Genomic DNA, 5,138 nt, shown 5'->3' with positions numbered 1-5,138 from the left:
TATGAAGGGAAAACTTTTGCTGGCAGGATACGGTTTTTGTTCATCATGTTCAGAATGGCTCATCCTGCATAACTGTGTCCCTGAACTCCCCCCCCCCCCCCCCCCCCACCCCCATCTTCAGGCTGGGAAAGGAAGAGAGCAAAACAAAAACACACAAATGTAAGAAAGGAAATGCAGAGAGAAAACCTCTAAGAGGTGCCCCCATGTTTCTCTGTCAGGTGTGGGTGTGACTCAGATGGCCCCTGTGCACAATGGGTGTCACCACAGGCTTCTCAGGACGGATCTGCTGTGCTACGGCAATCAGCAACCCGACTAATGGTGCAACTCATCATTGTCACACTACCCCACCTCTCTAAAACACTATATGGTATAGCAGGACTATTTAGGCTTGGATAGGGAAGGCATTTCAATTCATGTCACCCCATTCCGGTTTGTTTCCACTACATTCGCAGAGCTGGAAAAATATAAATAAATCAGATCAATGGACTTTTGAGATGCAACTTTTTTGCACACATACACCTCTGAAAGAGAGTCCCAAAACACCAGGAAGGCAAATATGTCCCTGGTGATGACAGGCTAGCATTTAGTTTCTGGTTTAGTACATACACATACACTGAATTAAACTTTGTTTCCCCTCACCCTCACTCTTTTAATATTAGTTGGGAAGCTATGAAACTGAATGCTGTACACAAGTTCTCACAGCCACAAGGATTTAGTTTGACAAGTCAGCATTACTCAGCACTGCTAACGCTGCCCCCGTAGTCTGAGCTATGGGACGGTTACGGGGCAAGGAACTGAATTTCACCCCGGTTCCCTCCGGTTGAAGCACAGGTTAAGTCCCCTGTCTTCCTAAATAGGTTTGTGCTAAACACTCTGGATGAATAGAGCTATCCGTCATTACTTACAATGTCAAGGAGTGTCATCATAAAACCTCCAGGATAAAAGAAAAATATGATTAAGTTGAAGTGATTCATCTAAAGACATGCTGCTGTATTGACTGCCATAACCAATTAATCTAATCAAATGGACCCAAAAGCAATCTGGTGGACTGAAGCCAATAGAGCTGCCCCCTCTTAGTCCATTAGTCATTTTTTTATGCTTTTTTCATGTTGAAGGACTTATTTCTAAGAAACTCCTGAGCCCATCTCTGGTAAACACCAGATTTAAAGTGGTGCTTTTGTGTGATTCTTTGTGGAGAAACTCAGTTTTACAGATCTGTCGATTAAATCAACTAATTGATTAGTTGACAAAATCATGAGTTGGTCGACTAAGAATGTCTTTGGTCGAGGACAGCCCTAGAAGCTAATAACACAGTAATTAGGGTACGTGGAGGACATTGTACTGGATGTTATGTTATGTTCAAAGACCCTTAGTCAAAGGAGAGGAAGTAATTCTCCTATAGTGAGGTAGACAGTACATCCAGAAACAAACCTTGAGCAATGAAAGAGCTGGCCTCCAGGTCAGTGAGCTGATTGAGGGAAGGGGGGGAGAGAAGCTCGAGAAACTCCACAGCACAGCGTCCTTCCTCTTCCAGACGGTAGACTTAAAGAATAACATGGGGACAGGAGGTGTTAATACAGATACTGGAAAATACACCACATTTATTGAAGAATTAATGGTACACAGTTTACTCTTCTGAAATGCAAAAGTTGAAGGACAGTATTCTTAATATAATATTGATTTAGCAGAGCCAAAGAAATCTGTGTGCACATCCATATGAACAGAACACACTTTAAAAAGGTGGAGGGTTGAGTCAGATGGCCCCTGTGCACACTGTGTGTCCTCAGGTTGGATCGGATTGGGGTATTGATGCCACTGCAACAAACACCCCAACTGATTAGTGCAACTCATCACTCTCACACCCTCCAGCCCTCCGACTTTAACATGCACCGCTGACTTTCCGGATGTGTTGGAGACACTATCATGCCTGCTGGGTTTGTGTTTACCTTGAGTTCCCATTCCCATTTCGACAGGAATACAAGATACTCAACTACAGCATATCTAAGTTACTGATGTTTGCTGGTTAAAGCTGGGTTACATCAGTTAATAGACATATTTTTGAGTATGATTAGTGCAGTATTCTTATTAATATCACATTGATTAAATCAACAGAGCCCCACAAGAAATATCAGACCTAATACAGATATCTTATTGCAAGTATATGATGTAGAGAAAATATTGGTTGTTGAAATCACAACATTTTTGGATAAACTGGATAATAAGATAAGATACGCATGTTACTTAAACAAACTTGTGTCTTGTTATGGTGTGCACCACACACATAGAACATACACTTGTAAATAGGTGGAGGGTTGAGTCAGATGGCCCCTGTGCACACTGTGTGTCCTCAGGTTGATCCGGATTGGGGTATTGATGCCACTGCAACAAACACCCCAACTGATTAGTGCAACTCATCACTCTCACACCCTCCAGCCCTCCGACTTTAACATGCACCGCTGACTTTCCGGATGTGTTGGAGACACTATCATGCCTGCTGGGTTTGTGTTTACCTTGAGTTCCCATTCCCATTTCGACAGGTAGCTCCATCCAGTCTCATCTCGCTGCGATGTGAGGACTTCATAGCAGTTAGCAGCAACGCCTGCGTACAACGACAAACCATGCAAACCACGCAGGTTAGCCAGAGCCATGTGCACAAACAATTACCCAACCCATCGTGAATAACTCAAATGTAAAAAGATAAACTGGCCTATGCGACATTGAACAAAAATGTTGGCTACTAATAATTATTTTTCATCAGCGTTGCAAACAAACAGTAAAAGGTGAAACTTTTTTCCTGTTGTAAACCCGTCATGTGCACACACTCACTTCACAAGGGCAACCTCTGCCGAGTATTTTGGTTTAGAGAAACTCAGATTAATTTGATTTTAAAAGTTGTGTTTGTAACCCTATTTTACCTCACACCTTACTTTTAAATGTAACCCTTATTTATTTTAATTTAAGATTTGTTTTAGTCTCTGTCATTGTGATTTGCAGAATATAAAGCACTTTGGAGATATTCATATTTTCACTCAACTGTGCGTGTGTGTGTAAAATGAGCACAGACACCCAGTGGCTTACCCCGAGACTGAACTTGATGTGGCAGGTTCCAGACCTTAGGTACTCAATACTCACCACAACTGTCCAAAAGTCAACATAGCTGCTGTCACATAGTCATACCGGTATATAAAACAGTCCACATACATATCATGAATATACCATTAAAGCACTTAAATGTAAAAGTATTCCTAATGAGGTCACAATGTAACATATCAACAGGTGCTTATGGGGTAAAGATTCACGGTGTTGCTGTATTTTTATATCTTTTATTACAAAGTTTGAATACAAGATACTCAACTACAGCATATCTAAGTTACTGATGTTTGCTGGTTAAAGCTGGGTTACATCAGTTAATAGACATATTTTTGAGTATGATTAGTGCAGTATTCTTATTAATATCACATTGATTAAATCAACAGAGCCCCACAAGAAATATCAGACCTAATACAGATATCTTATTGCAAGTATATGATGTAGAGAAAATATTGGTTGTTGAAATCACAACATTTTTGGATAAACTGGATAATAAGATAAGATACGCATGTTACTTAAACAAACTTGTGTCTTGTTATGGTGTGCACCACACACATAGAACATACACTTGTAAATAGGTGGAGGGTTGAGTCAGATGGCCCCTGTGCACACTGTGTGTCCTCAGGTTGATCCGGATTGGGGTATTGATGCCACTGCAACAAACACCCCAACTGATTAGTGCAACTCATCACTCTCACACCCTCCAGCCCTCCGACTGTTACATGCACCGCTGACTCTCTGGATGAGTTGGAGACACTATTGAGTTTACCTTCAGTTCCCATTTCTGATCGACAGGTAGCTCCATCCAGTCTCATCTCGCTGCGATGTGAGGACGTCATGGCAGTTAGCAGAAACGCCTGCGTACGACAAACCATGACAACCACGCAGGTTAGCCAGAGCCGTGTGCACAACATGTTACCCAACCCGTACACGTGTTAACTTACACATGACACACTGAAAGAAACTAGAAATGTTGGCTACCAATAATCAATTTCCTTCAACGATGCAGAACAGTAACGTTAAAGGCCGGTTGAACAAACAGCAGATTCTGACCGTTAGCCGATTAGCTTAACGTTAGCTGGTTGCTATGGTAGCATCTAGCTAACATTCGCTTCAGTACCGCAACGTGTCACTGCTCTTCCTTAAACAAAACATGCCAGCCAAAAGCTCCTAATACAGCCTTACCACAGAGGATCAGGTATGTAGGTTATGTGAATAGAACAGTATCTTGTGTTTCTAGCTCGTAGCAGCTGAACTAGCTTCCAGCATGTTGTCTTCTCATTTGAAGCAGAGTGCGTTTAGTGAAGCTCGTCGCTGATTGGCTCACACAGCTTCTTCTTCTTCGTTGGAGATTGACGGTAGCCCGCATCCGTTATGTTGCATTGCTGCCACCTGCTGGAACGAGTCCAGTACTGCTCCATCTTCATTCAGATCCTGTATACTAGACCAGTGACTCTGAAGAAGTCAAACAGACACTTTATTCATTCACATTTACCCCCTATACTTTAGAATACTTCTAATTGGAGGACGGTCTGCAGGACAGATAATAATGCACTATACTCACTTTTAACAGTCTTCTGCACTATATTCACTTTTTAATAGTCGTGTATCACAGCTGTTACCCTGCACTATATTCAGTTTGAACAGTTTTCTTCATCTCCTTGTATTTTTATATCTGGTATATTTTTTTGTACTTTGTACTTTGCACTACTAACCTTTTTACTGCCTTTTTACTAAAATGTTTTGCACTATGGAACTGTGATGCTGGAAACTTGAATTTCCCTCAGGATCAATAAAGTTACTATCTATCTATCTATCTATCTATCTATCTATCTATCTATCTATCTATCTATCTATCTATCTATCTATTGATATTTCTGTTAATCCCATTTTTCTCATTTCAGATAGCATCACTTCACTTTCTGTCCCATATACCTCCTACATTACACAAGTACATACTGTCTCTGGCTGCTGGCACTGTTGTTCTAATGACCCAGTTTGGTGTGTTGTTCAGATTAGTGTGTCCCAGTCTGATTCTGGTCAACTTC

The 5,138-nt window shown here is 41.3% G+C and overlaps 4 non-coding genes across 4 annotated transcripts; all 4 read right to left on the bottom strand.

The window, feature by feature from the left end:
- Nucleotides 1-225: 225 nt before the first annotated feature.
- Nucleotides 226-339, bottom strand: LOC141762272 (small nucleolar RNA SNORD67). Its single transcript, XR_012592773.1, has one exon. It is a non-coding gene; the product is annotated as a small nucleolar RNA SNORD67 (small nucleolar RNA).
- A 1,408-nt stretch (nucleotides 340-1,747) lies between these two features.
- LOC141762260 (small nucleolar RNA SNORD67) lies at nucleotides 1,748-1,861 on the bottom strand. Its single transcript, XR_012592769.1, has one exon. It is a non-coding gene; the product is annotated as a small nucleolar RNA SNORD67 (small nucleolar RNA).
- Nucleotides 1,862-2,311: 450 nt separating this feature from the next.
- LOC141762271 (small nucleolar RNA SNORD67) lies at nucleotides 2,312-2,425 on the bottom strand. The gene has a single exon (XR_012592772.1). It is a non-coding gene; the product is annotated as a small nucleolar RNA SNORD67 (small nucleolar RNA).
- A 1,250-nt stretch (nucleotides 2,426-3,675) lies between these two features.
- Nucleotides 3,676-3,789, bottom strand: LOC141762265 (small nucleolar RNA SNORD67). The gene has a single exon (XR_012592771.1). It is a non-coding gene; the product is annotated as a small nucleolar RNA SNORD67 (small nucleolar RNA).
- Nucleotides 3,790-5,138: the final 1,349 nt, after the last annotated feature.

This window comes from Sebastes fasciatus, chromosome 2 (assembly GCF_043250625.1).
Source record: "Sebastes fasciatus isolate fSebFas1 chromosome 2, fSebFas1.pri, whole genome shotgun sequence".
NCBI classification, from domain to species: domain Eukaryota; kingdom Metazoa; phylum Chordata; class Actinopteri; order Perciformes; family Sebastidae; genus Sebastes; species Sebastes fasciatus.
The sequence above is the reverse complement of the archived record's forward strand: the minus strand, read 5'-3'. Positions and strand labels throughout refer to the sequence as shown.